The sequence below is a fragment of the Callospermophilus lateralis genome, chromosome 3, assembly GCF_048772815.1.
Source record: "Callospermophilus lateralis isolate mCalLat2 chromosome 3, mCalLat2.hap1, whole genome shotgun sequence".
Lineage (NCBI taxonomy): Eukaryota > Metazoa > Chordata > Mammalia > Rodentia > Sciuridae > Callospermophilus > Callospermophilus lateralis.
The window spans coordinates 184,615,879-184,633,729 of record NC_135307.1 but is presented as its reverse complement, the minus strand read 5'-3'; positions in this window follow the sequence as shown (position 1 = coordinate 184,633,729).

Below are 17,851 nucleotides of genomic sequence, written 5' to 3'. Positions count from 1 at the left end.
TTTTTAGAATAAATAAGAGCAAAACCCAAAACATACATATTTAGATACACTCATCAGTAAGGAAAAATATAAAGCAAAGGAAAGATAAACATAAATATTCGAAGAACACTATCTCACAAGTGGAGCACAAAGGGCTGCTCAAGTTATTGATAGTATTCCAGTCTGGGGTGGGATGCTGGTTTTGCTTCAAAATGATAGATAAATAAATTAACGAATTCATAAATAAGGGGGAAAGAGCGTGAGAGGGTAAGGACTACAGAGTCAGGTGCAAAATAGATCATGTGGGGCCTGTGGGACTGAGTGAGGTTTCATCTTTCCCCCGAGAGTGCTAGGGAATCCATGAAGGGTTTTAAGTGTTTACAAGCCAGGATCAAGCTTTTATTTGGGGGGGAGGGTATTCTCCAGCTGCTCAAAGTGTGGCCTGGGAACCATCAGCATCACCATCCCAGGGGAGCTGGGTAGAAAGGGACACTCTCAGAGTCAGGCATAGTTAGTGCATGGGAAGGCTGAGGCAGGAGGATTGCAAGTTGAAGGCCAGCTTCAGCAACTTAGATCCTGTCTCAAAATAAACAAATAAAAAGGGGTTGGATACAACTCAGTGGTAGAGTGCTCCTGGGTTCAATCCCCAGTACTGGGGAAAAAATGAGAAGAAAATAAATGGACAATCTCAGACCCCATTCTAGGTCTCTGGAGCCACTATCAGAATGTGTGTTTTAACAAGATCCCCTAGGCATTCTGAGTCCACAGCACAGGTTGAGAAGACTGAGTGCCCTGCCATGAAGGGAAGAATTCATTGTTGGAGTTCAGTTGAGAGTCCAAGACCAGAAAGGAGCAACAGCTGTGGTCTGGATGGAAGATGGTGGTGACAGTAGGGAAGACGGGAGACTCAGATTCAAGCTACATATGTTCAAGCAAAATTAGCTGGGCCTGGGGCAAACTTGGTGGCACAGGCCTATAATTTCAGCGCCTTGGGAGGCTGAGGCAGGAGGATAGCGAGTTCAAAGCCAGCCTCGGTAAAAGTGAGGTGCTAAGCAACTCAGTGAGACCCTGTCTTTAAATAAAATACAAAATAGGGCTGGGGTGTGGCTCAGTGGTCCAGTGGCCCTGAGTTCAATCTTCTGCACACACACACACAAAAAAAAATTAGCTGAACCTGGGGCTGGATTGTCTATGGGAATGAGAGAGAGTCTAAAATAATCCTTTCTATATATTATCAAAGCTCCAGAGTCACTTTGTGAAGATCTCTCGGTATAATTCAGGATAAATATTTATGCTGCCATGCTGATAATGCCCTTGGCCCCAGCTACCCTGGAAGTTCTTTATCCAAACCATCCCGTTGAATCTGTCCAGATGCCCTGCAAAGCAGGAACTGTTTTCATTTTACAGGTAAGGACTCTGAGTCAGAGGGAACAACATGCCTGGCTCATACATTGTAAGTAGAATGCAGAACTGGGATTTGAATTTGAATTTAACTCTAGAATCTCCACCTAATCATCATCTCCTCATCCTGTCCTGACATTCAAGTATCTCTCCAAAATCAGCCCCACCGCTTCCCGGCATGTTCCTAAAACCCTGGTCAACCTGGATGACTTACAGTTAGTTAAAGGGAGTTCTTTACTGTTCCCCTCAGTGCAAGGTTGAGTCTAATTTCCTTCCTCTGGCACCTGAGCTGGCCCGAGTGACTCACCAACTGATAGAACATGGCAGAAGCAATATCCCTGAACATGGAGTCTAGGTCATAAGAAGTCTTTAATTCCACTGGGATTATTAATTCCATTTTACATTCTTTCTTGGAGCCCTGAGCTGCTAGAAGAGACCATCATCTTCCTAGAGAGCCCATATTCAGCCACTCCAGTTCACGGGCCACCTGAGCCCTGCCCTTCAGCCAAGCCCACCCAGAAGTTGGATATGTTCCTGACGCCATGCTGGACCCTCCAGATCAGCTGGAAGCCTGACTTTAGACAATACCATGAAGAACAGAAGTACCCAGCCGAGCCCAGCCCCAACTCCTGGCCTACACAATTGTGATAGCTAGTGAGAGGGCTGTTCTTTTGAGCTGGAATGTTGGGGGTGAGGGGGCAATTTCATCCTAAAACCTGGAAAAACCCTTTTCCCAGATCCTAGGTTACTGGAATTCTGCCTTCTGGGCAGACTAGATACCCAGGAAAGCAGAGTCTATGCTGAGGACCCTGTGTGTCCTCCAGGCGCACTCTACCTTTTGCCACAGCTCTGTGCCCCCAGCCTTGCACTGTGGGTAACACCATAGGTCCCCTTGCCTCTGGCTTCTGGCTTTATTTAGTCAATGATGGGCACAGGCAGATTGGGCGAGAGGGAGGCAGAAGCCAGGTGTTTATTCTCTCTCCCTCCCTGCAGTCATGGGGGTGGTCATGGCTCTGCCATGGCTCTGGCTGATGGCAGGCCTTCCTCTCCATACAGTCCCCTCCCTCTCCAGGTCCCCTCCTGCCCTTTCTCCAAGGGTAAAGTTAGTTTCTTTCTTCCTTCCTTCCTTCCTTCCTTCCTTCCTTCCTTCCTAAACCAGCCCCCAGTTACTGTATGACCTGTTCTTTCCCTAAACTCTGTTCTCTGGAGTAGGATTTCCCCAGAAGCAGAGGCTGAGATACTTTGGAATGCAAATAGTTGACCTGGGAAGAAATCCCAGGACACACAGGAGGGATAGAGCAGGAATAAGACAGGGAGCGGAGGAAGCCAGTGTGGGCAGGTTACTGCCTCTGCTCCTGGAGCTCAGGGCCCAGTCAGTTCTGGGAGATGATGGACAATGTGTCTGAGTCACCCCAACTGAGGGGCCAGGAAGCTGAGGGCTTATCCACCCACTCTGGTATTTGCTTTGTGTAGTGCTGGGGATTGAACCCAGGACCTCCACATGTTGGGCAAGGACACTACCCTTGAGCTCCATCCCCAGGCCTGCTCTGTATTTCTAGGACTGCTTCCAGGGCACTAACTTCCTGGCACTTTCAGTGAGATCAGCATAACTGGCTAAGCTCACTCCCACAGCTGGTTAACACCTGAGGGGAGAGATAGATAGATAGATAGATAGATAGATAGATAGATAGATAGATAGATGATAGATAGATAGATAGATAGATAGATGATAGATAGATAGATAGATAGATAGATGATAGATAGATAGATAGATAGATAGATAGATGATAGATAGATAGATAGATAGATAGATGATAGATAGATAGATAGATAGATGATAGATAGATAGATAGATAGATGATAGATAGATAGATAGATAGATAGATAGATAGATAGATAGATGGATGATAGATAGATAGATGATAGATAGATAGATAGATAGATAGATAGATAGATGATAGATAGATAGATGATAGATAGATAGATAGATAGATGATAGATAGATGATAGATAGATAGATAGATAGATAGATAGATAGATGATAGATAGATAGATAGATGATAGGTAGATAGATAGATAGATAGATGATAGATAGATAGATAGATAGATGATAGATAGATAGATAGATAGATAGATAGATGATAGATAGATAGATGATAGATAGATAGATAGATAGATGATAGATAGATAGATAGATAGATAGATAGATAGATAGATAGATGATAGATAGATGATAGATATTGAGGCTGAGGCATTAGCATAAGTAGCCATTGCCATGTAGCAGTGATGCCAAGGACACGAGAGCCTCTGGGTAGACACTGACTACCCACCACCCCTGGCCACACCTTTTAAAATAATTCCTTAATTAAATGTCCTCTTTTTTTGTTTTTGTTTTTGTTTTTCTTTTTCTTTTGTAGTGCATCACCTGGCTCCTACCAGGACCCTGGGTGAGACAAGCTGACCCTGAGTTACTGAGTTACATCACACACAGAGGGCACATGTCCACAGACAGCTGGAGGAGGGATGGAGACAGACACCTTCCCCAGACGTGTTATGCTCACATCATGAGTTGATCTAAGGAGGCATCAGAGCTATGTTCTCACACATGCAGGAATTCTAACTCACATAGCCTTTCTGAAAAATCTAGTCTGAGATCTGATTCACTTTGACAGAACAAAACAAAGCAAGAGAAAAACAAAAGAGAAATAATGAATCCCAATGTGAAAGAATACAAGAACACCAGAAAACTGGTCAGGAGTTCTCTCCAGAGAAACCAAGAACTCAGTTGCAATTGCAAGGATAGCTTTGGTAACACAGTACCAAGACAGCAAATGTAACTGTTAAAGTTTTGAAGGGGAAAAACTACATGAATTTTTTTTTTCTTTCAAGGAAGATACATTAGTGAGGGTAACCCTAGCTCCTGTAGCACAGAGAATATTACAAATAACCCCCACATGATGCACATAGAGTTCTTGCTGGGGTAACAATTCTGGGTGGGAGTCCTTGTCCTCTCAATCCTTCTGGGACCTCAGGCTGAGGCTGCAGCCTATTGCTCAAGGTCACCCTGTCTGTGATCTTTATTCCATGCATTCAAGGGGGAGAGAGTATCAGGGCTTGGGGAGACCCAGACTTGGAAGCCTTAGGTTTCACTCCAGGCCACCACAGCTTTTGCACCTGGCCATGTGGAGTTGTAGGGGAGCCTGGGAAATGTATTCAGCACTCCCAGCAAACCCTGGGAGTGGGGCACCTTTCCTGAGGAAGACTCTTGTTCCCTTCCCAAGAGACTTGCCATCACATTCCTTGCATCAAAAAGTCACATGGCCTTGGCTAATCTTGATAATCTAATCAAGACAGTTACTCTGTTCCTGTCCCCAATGCCAATTTTCTCTCCAGATCTCCTGCCCTAGTCTGGGGCCTGGTGGAGAGAAGAGTATTTGTGTGTTGGAGAAATAGCAGGATGTAAGTGGGCAGTTCAGACCATCGTCCTGGGGTGCAGCAGAAGCCCTCATGGGCAGCAGGACTTCTGCTGCCTGGGTTAAGGGAGGGCAAGTTGATGCCTAAGGGTGAGGATTCCCAGGTGTCTGCAGTCATGCCTCCCCATCACACATGTTCACACAAAAGATCACAATAGCTATTATTTATTGAGCACCTATTATATGCTGGTCACCCTGAGAGGGGATCACATGTATGATCTCACCTTGTCTTCCCTGTGAGGTGGACACCATGATTAGCCCCATCACTGGGGGAAGAACCAAGGCTCAAAGTGGGCACAGCTGGTGAGAAGTGCAACCGGGGTTGGGTGTGAATGTGCTAGATGTCAGAGCCAGTGTGCTTGTTTTCTGTCAGCATCAGAAGAAAGCAGGTTAGGTTGGACAAGAGCCTGGTGGCAGGAAGAGGCATGGGCAGGCAGGAGTCCTGGGTTTGCATTCGGCTCTGCTCTGGCTCCATGTGGCTGAGGGTGGGTCCCCTGTTTGTTCAGCTCACAGTCTCCTAGGCTGGCTCTGTTCCAGGCACTGACAATAGAGGGGAAACCCACTCGTTGCTCATGGTGCAGCAGGGAACCAGCTCCCCAATTTGACACAGTATGACTGTAGCTGAAAGCTCTGTCCCTGTCCCCAATGCCAATCAATGCCGATTTAATAATGAGGACACGGTTTTGAGAAAAAGGAAAAAGAAGGTTTATGGCTTTGCTAGCAAAGGAGAAACACAAGGGACTCCTGTCCCAAAGGCTGTGACTCTCCTATCAGGGGGCACAGAGGGGTTTTAAAGGAACCTTAAGGGTTACATTCCAGGTGTGCTCTGGTAGGGGGTCCCAGGGCTCCCTGATGGTGTGACAGGATTCATTTGTGAATCTGGGAGATAGTCACTCCCCAGATCTCCAGCAGGCATCTCCTTCCTGTAGTGGGTGTGTGGGAGGGCAGTCAACTAGGGGAGGAAAAGGTAACCCTGTCTCCCTAATCTTGATAGGGAGTGGGGGAGGGGAGAAGAGAGAAAAAAGTATTTTTTTAAAAAATAAGCCTCAGAGCTATGAGGGCTACATTCAGAAAGTGAAAGGATCACTGTTCTGGGACATGGTTGTAAATATTTCCTCCTCCTTATCTCTAGTGTTTTCCTCTATGAAACTGAGCAGGGTTAGGAGGTCAAAGGTTGCAAACTCAAATGTTGACAGACAGATATGGAATGCAGATGATCAGGAATCTCAGCTCCCCCAATCACAGCTCTGTGGCTTTCAGCAAATCCTTCTAAACCTTGGTTTACTCATCTGGGGAGTGGGGATAGCACATACTCATGCTAGCTCATGGGATAAGCCATAGATGTCCCCAATTCATGTATAAGGATTTCCATGGACATCCCTGGTTCATAAGATAACACATAGACAACTCTCTAGCAAGACCCTAGCTCCAAATTAAAAAAAATAATAAAATAAAAAATTAAGTGCTAAGGGATGTGGCTCAGTGGTTAATTGAATTGAACCCAGTGCCCCTGGGTTCAATTCCAGAAAAATAAAAACAACAAAAATTTGTACACCAGATAGTCCTTGAACCTGTGGACTCCATACACTTAAGGTCCCTGCTGATTCTCATAGGATGTCTCAATGAAAAGACAACAGAGAGATTGTCCTTCAACTCACATCTCAACTCACATCAGGATTAGCATCACTGGCACACAAGAGAGACCCTCCAAAGGATAGTAGTAAAAACAAGATAGAAGTGTATTTCTCTGACATATTAAAGAAGCCCAGAGACAGCCACTCAAGGCTGGTAGGGCAACCCCATGAAGATGGCACCTTCCATCTCTCTGCTGTCATTCCTGTGTGCAGCCACTCTCCTCATTGTCCAGTATGGCTGCCGGAGCAGTAGCCATCACATTTGCTGTTCAGAGATCAGAGTGGAAGAAGAGAAGCTGCTATGCCTCTCTGAAAGCTCCAGGTCCCTAGATTTCTTTACAACTTCTACTTGTAAAATCACATGGCCCAAATAATTGCAAAGAGACTGGGAAATGTCTTTCAGCCGGAAAGCAAGGTACCCAGATAAAAAGGGAGGCTCTGTTACTAAAGAAGAGAACAGTAGATAGATATTGGAAGGCCACCAGCCATTTCTGCCACATTAAGTAACCCAGAGGGTGAGGAGGGATGTGTGGATAAGTGGAAGGCTGGTTAATAGGACACCAGGTGCTGCTCTCCATGTCACCTGTTCATGCTTAAGTCTTTGAGCCTCCTTGTGACCCAGAGGAGAAGAGTAAGAGAGCAAAACCGAAAAGGCCATCTGAGTGCTAAGGAGCTGAATGTGCCAGCCAGTCCTGAGCCCTGTGTGACCATCACCTCAGATTACCCTTCCAGACTCTCCAGCCAGGGGGTCCCTGCCATGGTGGGGAGGGGTTTCATCGTGTCTGTGCCAACTGGGGTAGGGGACCTAGATGTCCAATTGCTCCCGGAGTGTAGTCCTGCCCACACCTCAAGGTCCTGGTCCCTCCAACCTCTGAACCTCTCTGGGGTTCTTCAAGCTGTCTTGGGTCCCAGTGGTTCTCCTCACAGTCAGGGGCCAACCTCCTCTGTCCCTTGCCAGTCCCCCTTACCATCTGCTTCCTAGCATCCAGAATTTGGTTGCTTTCTCTCGTTGGGTGTTACGGGCTCACATGTCATCTTTGTCCTGGTAGATGAGCATTTCCAAACATCTGGATGTGTCATTTTCTTGGAATTCCAGAGGAGAGTGCACATAGATAAATGTGTGCAATCTGCCACTTGGAACCAACAGCCTTTAGCCTGAGCCCTTGACTGGGGATCCCTCAGCCCCAGGATGGTGTCACAGTCCTCTCTCCACGTACCTTCCTTCCTGGCTCTGGTAGCCCCTGGGGGCCCTCAGCACACAGAACTTTTTCTTCCCCTCTAGACCAGGCATAGTTCTGCCCAGCTCCTGCGCATCCTGCATCTCAAGGGCAGGGCCTTAATGGGACTGGGCAGGTCTCAGGACGGTGGGTCTAAGTCCATGGCCTGGCTCACTCCTCAGATGTCAGTTTGGGCTTTAGTGAGTTCAGATTCAAAGCTGGACATGACAGTGATTCCTAAATTAGGATAACAGAGTTAATCTCCCTGCAAATGTATATTCCCACTGTAGTTAGATGGAGTCTGAGGTCAGTGCTCCAGGGGAGAGCCTGCAGGATTCCCACCTGTCCTCCAGAACCTCTTAGCAACTGCTGAGCAGGAGACAGATACTGCCCTGGGGTGCAGCCAGCACAGCGGTCCTCCTCGGGAATTCCTCCCTGTGTCTGGGTTAAGGGCCTGCTGGAGACCTGCCCGTATGGGGTGAAAAGCCTCGTTGTATGGGCAATATGGACCCCAGAGTCTCTCCCAGTGGGTTTCTGATCCTTATGCTGCTAGTACGCGAAGAGGTCAAGAACCAGGGTGAATAGTCCCAGCAAAACTGGAATGGTTGGTCACGCTACAAAAACAACCCCACACACCCTCCTGGGTGTGTACAGGTGGCTCACAGTGGTTATTCCCTGCTGCCTGCCCATAGCCGTCCCCGCCCCACCCCACCTGGCACTTTTATGTAAGGCAGATGGTGGAGAGGTGCAAAAAGTGGGCTTCAGAACCAGGATGCCTGGGCCACTCCCAACTCCACCCTCTCCAGCGTGTCTTTGGGTAAGTCGCATCACCTCTCTGCAAAATGGGAAGAATAATACCCAGTTCCACCTCTGAGAGTTATTACAAGGAGTAAGTAACATGTAAAGCACTCAGAATGGGGTCTGTCATCCAGCAAGCCAGACAGACCACACCCCTTAACTTTGAAGACTTAAAAAAAGGAGGTCTGAAAAGAAATTAAAGGCATTAAGATAGGAAAAGAAGAACTTAAATTATCATTATTTGCAGATGATATGATCCTATACCTAGAAGACCCAAAAGGGTCTACAAAGAAACTACTAGAGCTAATAAATGAATTCAGCAAAGTGGCAGGATATAAAATCAACACGCATAAATCAAAGGCATTCCTGTACATCAGCCTCAAATCCTCTGAAATGGAAATGAGGAAAACCACCCCAATATCCTCAAAAAAATAAAATAAAATAAAATACTTGGGAATCAACCTAACAAAAGAAGTGAAAGATTTATACAATGAAAACTACAGAACCCTAAAGAGAAAAATAGAAGAAGATCTTAGAAGATGGAAAAATATACCCTGTTCGTGGATAGGCAGAACTAACATCATCAAAATGGCGATATTACCAAAAGTTCTCTATAGGTTCAATGCAATGTCAATCAAAATCCCAACAGCATTTCTTGTAGAAATACATAAAGCAATCATGAAATTCATATGTAAAAACAAAAGACCCAGAATAGCAAAAGCAATTCTAAGCAGGAAGTGTGAATCAGGTGGTATAGCGATACCAGATTTCAAACTATATTACAGAGCAATAGTAACAAAAACAGCATGGTACCTGAACCAAAACAGGCGGGTGGACTAATGGTACAGAATAGAGGACACAGAAACCAATCCACAAAATTACAACTATCTTATATTTGATAAAGGGGCTAAAAGCATGCAATGGAGGAAGGATAGCATCTTCAACAAATGGTGCTGGGAAAACTGGAAATCCATATGCAACAAAATGAAACTGAATCCCTTTCTCTCGCCATGCACAAAAGTTAACTCAAAATGGATCAAGGAGCTTGATATCAAATCAGAGACTCTGCATCTGATAGAAAAAAAGTTGGCTCCAATCTACATATTGTGGGGTCTGGCTCCAAATTCCTTAATAGGACACCCATAGCACATGAGTTAAAAACAAGAATCAACAAATGGGACTTACTCAAACTAAAAAGTTTTTTCTCAGCAAAAGAAACAATAAGAGAGGTAAATAGGGAGCCTACAACCTGGGAACAAATCTTTACTCCTCACACTTCAGATAGAGTCCTAATATCCAGAGTATACAAAGAACTCAAAAAATTAAGCAATACGAAAACAAATAACCCAATCAACAAATGGGCCAAGGACCTGAACAGACACTTCTCAGAGGAGGATATACAATCAATCAACAAGTACATGAAAAAATGCTCATCATCTCTAGCAGTCAGAGAAATGCAAATTAAAACCACCCTAAGATACCATCTCACTCCAGTAAGATTGGCAGCCATTATGAAGTCAAACAACAACAAGTGCTGGCGAGGATGTTGGGAAAAGGGTACACTTGTACATTGCTAGTGGGACTGCAAATTGGTGTGGCCAATTTGGAAAGCAGTATGGAGACTCCTGGGAAAGCTGGGAATGGAACCACCATTTGACCCAGCTATTGCCCTTTTCAGACTATTCCCTGATGTCCTTAAAAGAGCGTACTATAGGGATACTGCTACATCGATGTTCATAGCAGCACAATTCACAATAGCTAGACTGTGGAACCAACTCAGATGCCCTTCAATAGATGAATGGATTAAAAAATGTGGCATTTATACACAATGGAGTATTACTCCGCACTAAAAAATGACAAAATCATGGAATTTGCAGGGAAATGGGTGGCATTAGAGCAGATTATGCTAAGTGAAGCTAGCTAATCCCTAAAAAACAAATGCCAAATGTCTTCTTTGATATAAGGAGAGCAACTAAAAACAGAGCAGGGAGGAAGAGCATGAGAAAAAGATTAACATTAAACAGGGATGAGAGGTGGGAGGGAAAGGGAGATAGAAGGGAAATTACATGGAAATTGAAGGAGACCCTCATTGTTATACAAAATTACATATAAGAGGATGTGAGGGGAAAGGGAAAAAAATCGAGAGAAATTAATTACAGTAGATGGGGTAGAGAAAGAAGATGGGAGGGGAGGGGAGGGGAGATAGTAGAGGATAGGAAAGAGCAGAATACAACAGTCACTAGTATGGCAATATGTAAAAACGTGGATGTGTAACCAATGTGATTCAGCAATCTGTATACGGGGTAAAAATGGGAGTTCATAACCCACTTGAATCAAATGTATGAATTATGATATGTCAAGAGCTTTGTAATGTTTTTGAACAACCAATAAAAAAAAAAAAAAAAGGTGGTCTGCAATTTCCACCAGGTCTGGTAGACATGGGTTGTCAGACAGCAGTCCCAGCCTCCAGGGTTCCAAAATCTCATGATCTAGTCAATCTTGACCTTTAACCATTTCAATCCAATTCCTTATAGACACGCTAATTGGAGTACAAATAATTTTAGGAATGCCTTGTTTCTGCTTACCTCTCTCTCTTTTTTTAACCCAGGGGCACTCTACCACTGATCTATATCTCCAGCCCCCTTTGAATTTTTTTTTCTCATTTTGAGACAGTCTCACAAAGTTGCTCACACTTGCCTCAATTCTTGCCTCAGAAGTTGTTGGGATTCCAGAATTATGCCACCAGTATATTTATCATAAGTGAACAACAGCCTGTTGAGTGACGTATTCTCTTCTTGTTGACTGAAAGGACTTAACAAATAACTTGCTGTAGCCCTCGTGTTGTTCCACTGTTGTTGTTTGGATCTCTAATATGAGTCCCCACAGGTGCCATCTTGGAGCCTTATTCTGGGAAACTAGACTGTTTTCCCAGATGGCCATTCTCACTCTTGGCTCAGAGGAAATCCTTCTTTTATTGACTTGTAGAAGATTTTGTGTTTCAAGGTAACATTGCTTGCAACCACGATGGGATCTTGGAGCAAATCTTCCCCTCAACTTTGGCAGTCCACCTTGGACTCAGTTTTCAAAGTTTCCTTCCATGATAAGTTTTGCTATGGGCTTCTGGCAGCCAATCATGGCAGGATGCACAGTAGAGCAAAACCACCCACTTCATGGCCAGAAAACAAAAGAGAGGAAGTCCTACTACCTGCTTCAAGGGCACGCCCCCAATGACCTGGAGACCTCCCATTAGGCCCCACCTCTAAATCCTTCCTTGCCTCTCAATAGCACATGGACCTCTATGGGGACACAAGGATCCTAACTATAGCAATGGGGTCCCAGAGGGGTGAGACATTATAGGGGTGAATTTCTTATGAAACTTGAGCCTCCAAAATTTTTTAGTGGTGGTTACACCATCATTAGACTCATGAGGCACTAAGTTCGGTCTCTATCTCTGCTGGGGGGATGGCCATTGCCTCCTTTCCCAGGATTAGGGTAACTTAAAATCTTAAAATAAGGCTTTTTTTTCTTGCCCATAGGGGTTCTTATGTGCACACATAAGGTAATTAGGATTGTTTAAGTAATCCGTTTCATTAGACCTGTCTCTGGAAAGCCACCAACCTATGCTCCTTATCATCACCACACATGAACCCTGCTGCAGAAAGGAATATTGCCCCTTCCACACCAAAAGTGTGTCCTAGATGAATAGAGCCCAGTAGAAGGGTTGAGCTGTTGGTCTGTGGCCTGCAGTGGTCTCATGGGTTCTGCCACCAGAAGAACATCTTTAGGAAACTTTTGGCTCTCCAGGAGGTGCAAGTAGTGGCTGCTAACCTGGCACCTCAAGCACCACACTTACCATAGGCAGTTGAATTCCTGTGACACATGAAGAGGTGTTAGGTTCTCCATGGTGACTCCTTAGGGGAGCCATACCCACAAGCAACACACTTGACCCAGAACAGGAACCAAAGTTACAGGAAGCCAATGTTCCACAGTGGATCTCTCTACTCGGGACTCTCCATTTGTGCCCCAGCTAGTCTCATGCATGACACTTAAGAAGCCTCATCTTTCAGGTACCTTGGAAAGTGGTCTAATCTGACTAAGGATGATCCTAAACTCCAATCAATCATTACTATCCAAAGTACATGTGTGAAGACACGATTTGGTGTGAATATACTGTGTGTACAACCAGAGATATGAAAAATTGTGCTCTATATATGTAATAAGAAATGTAATGCATTCTGCTGTCATATACAAATTTAAAAATTACATAAAAAATAATTTTTTAAAAAAAAGAAATGGTTAAAAAAAAAGTCTCCAATCACCAAAACAAGATATTTTGAAATTCCAAATTGGTTTGCTCATTTGGCAAAATCCAGTTTTAAAACCAAGAAAGAAGAAAAAAGAATGAAAGACTTGTTTTAAATGGTACTTGGACACTTCTAAATGCAGCCTATAGCCTCTCTGCAACTGGTAAATCAAAATGTTTTTCTCTGTGATGCTGGAGATGGAACCAAGAGTCTCCCACATGCTAGGCAAGGGCTGAACCACTGAGCTACATAAAAAACCAACAGAGACTATCTCTGGATAAAACTCTTCCATCGCTGCTTCTTCCTCTATGCCCTCTGCTCCCTCCATTGCCTCACCTCATCTCTTCTCTTCCCTTTCTGCTTCACCAGCACTGCTGTCTTGTCATCACCAGCCGCTCACAAGGTTTGATCTCTCTGTCATGGGAATTGGCACATGTCAAGAGGGGCCTTCAACATTGTGCATCCCTTGGACTAAGGCTAAGTTAGGTACCATCATTAAGGGTTCCCTGACCCAGTAGGGATAGCCAAGGAATTCATTATTTGAACATATAAGCCAGGCCACTCTCATCTTTATCAACTTGTATATGTGAGAAAACTAAAAGCTAAAATCTGGCTAACTGAGGTTAGATAGACAAATCTATAGAGGATGTTAATGAAAATAAATTAATTAATTAATTAAGATAGCCAAGAGCTAAAAGGGCACAAGAATCAGCTCAGGCTGTTTCCCAAGTCTTCCCTAAAACTATGGATTGGAAAAAGATTCAACAATGTCCCTCCAAAACCCAGAGAACCATTTCTTGATTATTTTGGAAAGTTTGAAAAAAGAAACACAAAACCTTTAAACAATACTCAAATATGGAAGATATAAATGTTCTATTCCTTGGAGTGCTGAAGCTGTTCAAACAATAGAGTTTTTAATCATCTTATGATTCTTGACAAGTCAAATTACCCACATAATAATCATGCAGCCTGGCTGAACTCTCGTCCAACTCCTAACTCTACTTATCTTTAAGAACAGGATGTTGTCTCTGCTTCCTGTTGGCCATGAGTTGAGCAGCTTTCCTTGGCTGTGATGTACTATCTCACCTTAGGTCCCAGCAATGAGGTCAGCTTGCCATGGACCTCTGAAACCATGAGCCAAAATAAACTTTTCCTCCTCTAAATGGCTCTTGTCAGTATTTTGATCACAGTGCTGAAAAGCTGACTAATCCAGAAACTGGTACTGAGAAGTTGGGTTGGAGCTGTGATTAACCTTGACCCTGTGATTCAGAAGAGTTTGGAGTTGGTTTGCTAAAGGAGTTTAGAAAAGTTTGGAAATTCAGCCTTAGAATATTGTAAGTGGAGCTTGATGGTCAATTCTGTTGGGAGCTCAGAAGACCAGAATGCTGGTAGGAATGCAAACAGTAAAGACTGTGCTCATGAGGTTTCTGGAGGAAATAAGGACTGTATTAGAAATTGGACTAGAGGCCATTCATCTAGTTTTCTGGAAAAAAAATTCTACATTTTTCTTGTGTTTTGAGATTTAAATTTTGAAGCCAAATTTAAAGGTGATGCACTAAATAATCTAGTGGAGGAAATTTCAAAGCATCCTGTTGTAGGGATAAATGAGGCAAGGCACTGAAGATAGTAGGAAACAGTTTTATTTGGCTGCCGCCAGGTACAGAGGGTACAGCCTTTGCTGTAATCAATCAATCCCCTGAACCCTGAGTTCAGGGAGTTTCAGAGTTTTATACCCAGCATGTAAGGGAAGGGGCTTAGAAGTTCACAGTCTGCAGAAGTTCACATAAAAGCAGCTTTTTTCTTTCACTGTTCTGGGCATGTTAACTCTTCAAGGACAACACCTGAGAAGGGGGGAGCTTCATCTCCCCTTTCTTTCCTCCCGCTGCCAGCAGTTACTATGGGCCCATTTATAACTTATCTTTAAAATGTAGACATCTCTGTGAAGCCCAGCTCAAGGCCAGAGGCCTTGTTTGCACATTTCTTCAAAGTACTATACTGGATACGTTTGTGAAAAACTAGTAAGGGGGTATCCAGCACCTGGAGTGCTGGTATCTTCTTGGCTAGTGGTTAAATAAACAGGGTGACATGAAAATAGGAATTTTATCTACATTGGACTCTTTTGCTGACAGTCCTAAAATCAGCCATGGTGAAGAGGGCTTTTCTGTGGAGAAAGGGGGTGCCACTTCAATTCCCCCCTTTAATGATGCTCCCCTTAATTTAATCCTTTAAATTTAAGAGCATCATTACCATTATCTTGGCTTAAGGCCTTATATAATGCCAAAACCTTAGTTGTTGTCATCCTTTCAACAGCAGCTTCAATAGTGGACCCAATAGTTTTAATGCACAGTGGAGCCAAACATGGGAGCAATGATCTTAAGGTTAATAGCAGAATACCCACTACACCAGTTAAGTTTTAAATCTACCAAGAGTTGAAAACCATCTCCCAAAAAGCATATTTGGGACCCAAACTTTAATGCCCTTCTAGGTATGAACGAGCACATGTGCTAGTTCTCTTGTGTTGTTGTCTATATCATTAACTGTTTGTCTATTGTCATCCATTTGGATGCAACAATCTGAGCTGTTGAACTCTCCACATATTTCTTTTTCCTCAGCTAGTAGGTGATCTAATGCCAAGTGGTTTGATAGTTAGCCACTAGCATCTAGTCTGTTTTGTGCCTAGGAGGTCAAAGGTTGTGGTAGTCTGATTAATAATAATTTTTAGTACAGCTAAGTGAATAATTCTGCTTATCATGTAAATAGGAGTTCTATAGCTCCAACTGACATTTTGTGCCCAGGTATCTGGAGCATAAGTGGTAATAATCCTCTGGGGTGACCAGTTATCTTCACCCCAAGATTGGTCACTTCCTAAATCAAGTCTCTTTCCAATGGACCTCTTTTTCCTTTCCAAACAGTCATCCATCTATAGCATTCCTCTGGTGGGACAGGTCCTAAATATATGTTTTACCACTTCTTATAGTGGATTGGCTTGACACATGGTTTACATGATCTCCATGGTTGGAATAGGAGTGGGCAGAACCCCTTAAGGTTATCAAAGGAAACCAAACTAAATAATAGACTAACATTTTGGTTAGCATAGGTTAAACAGAATGAATTAACAAAACCAAACTAATAACACCAAACAAATCCTAGAAAGCTTACATAAGCAAGATAAAAAGTATATGTGAAATTTTGCTACCCAGAGTCCAATTAGTAGGAGTTACTGTTATCAAACCAGTAGCAAAAACCAAACAGAAAACTGTGTATATATTTAGAAGCAAGGGGTGGAAATGCATTACAGTATAGAAATTATCTTAGAGGTTGAAAGAGTCCATTAGTCTTCACGGGAGGTTTATCCTTCACTGTGTATCTATCAGCCAGTCCCTCCTGTGTGGCTGAAACAGGGCCGTAGTCTCCTCAAGCTTCATCTGTGCATAGACCAGTCAGCTTCCGGAGTGACTGGAGCAGGGCTGTTGTTCTTCTGATCCTCAAGCTTCTCTGGTGCTCCTTTTTCTTTGGGATGGTCAGCTTCAAGGGTGTAGCAGCATCTGGAGAGCACTCCCAGTCTGCAGCTGCAGGCGTGAGTCTGGTGTAGTGAATTCAGGGACCTATCTCTGCAAACTTTACTGCAGTTGAGGTGGATAAAATAACAGTGAAAGGGCCCTTCCAAACAAGTTTAGGGGCTGAATATTTCATTCTTTGACCCAGACTCAATCTCCAGGCTTGAAGGAGTGTGCACCTGTGTCAAATTTACTGACAATCTTTCTCTAACCCTTTGGTTGAGAACCTGTAAAGCTTTCCCTAAGACCTGAAGCTGTCATCTCAGGGTTAATTTTCCATCTCTCTTAAGTCTCCCTGTAGTCCCCTAATAATGGAGGGCTTCCCATATATTATCTCAAAAGAGAAGAATCCAGTCCTTCTAGTGGGAGTGCATCTAATCCTCAGCAGTGTAATAGGGAGAAGTTTATCAAAATGTAAGTGAGTCTCCTGATATAGCTTACCCAATTGAGCCTTAAAGTCCTGTTCATCCTTTTAACTTTACCAGAACTCTGCAGCCTATAGGCAGTATGTAACTTCCATCTGACATTTACACTCTTGGTCAGTAATCATATCACCTCTGCCCTAAAGCTGGCCCATTGTCTGAGTCAATAATTATTGGGACACCAAATCTGGGAATAATTTCCCAGAGAATCATCCTACTATCTTTTTAGCCTTTTCAATGCAGGTGGGAAAGGCTTCCACCCAATCATAGTATGAACATACAAAAACCAAAAGTTATTTATAGCCCCGTGAGCTTGGTAGGTTCAGAGGGCACAGTTTTTGCTGTAATCAATTAACCCCCTGAACCCCGAGTTCAGGTAATTTCAGAGTTTTATACCTAGCATGTAAGGAGAGTGGCTCAGAAGTTTACAGTATACAGAAATTCACATAAAAGCAGCTTTTTCTTTCACTTTCCTGGACATGTTAACTCTTCAAGGACAACACCTGAGAAGGGGAGAGCTTCTTCTCCCCTTCATTCCTCCCCCGCCAGAAGTTACCATGGAGCCCATTTGTAACTTATCTTAAAAATATAGACATCTCTGTGAAGCCCAGCTCAAGGCCAAAGGCCTTGTTTGCACATTTCTTCAAAGTACTATACTGGATATGTTTGTGAAAAACTAGTAAGGAGTGTTCAGCACCTAGAGTGCTGGTATCTTCTCGGCCAGTGGCCAAGTAAAACAGGGCAACACGAAAACAGGAAGTTTATCCACATTGAACTCTTTTGCAGAGACTGTTTTGCTGACAGTCCAAAAATCAGTCTGGGTGAAGATTTCTGGAGAGGCCCAGTTAAGATTTTTCAGTGGAGAAAGGGGGTGCCACTTTAAGAGGAAATACAAGAAGCTTTCATCCTTTGGCAGTTGCTTCCATAACTGTACCAGGGGGGCATTAGTTTGTTTATCTATTGTCCTTTCATCCACTCCTGCTGTCCTTAGTTCCACCCACATCTGTTTAAGGAGACTCACAGAGGTCCCTCTAGTTTCAGCTGGATATTACAGACTTGTGTTTTC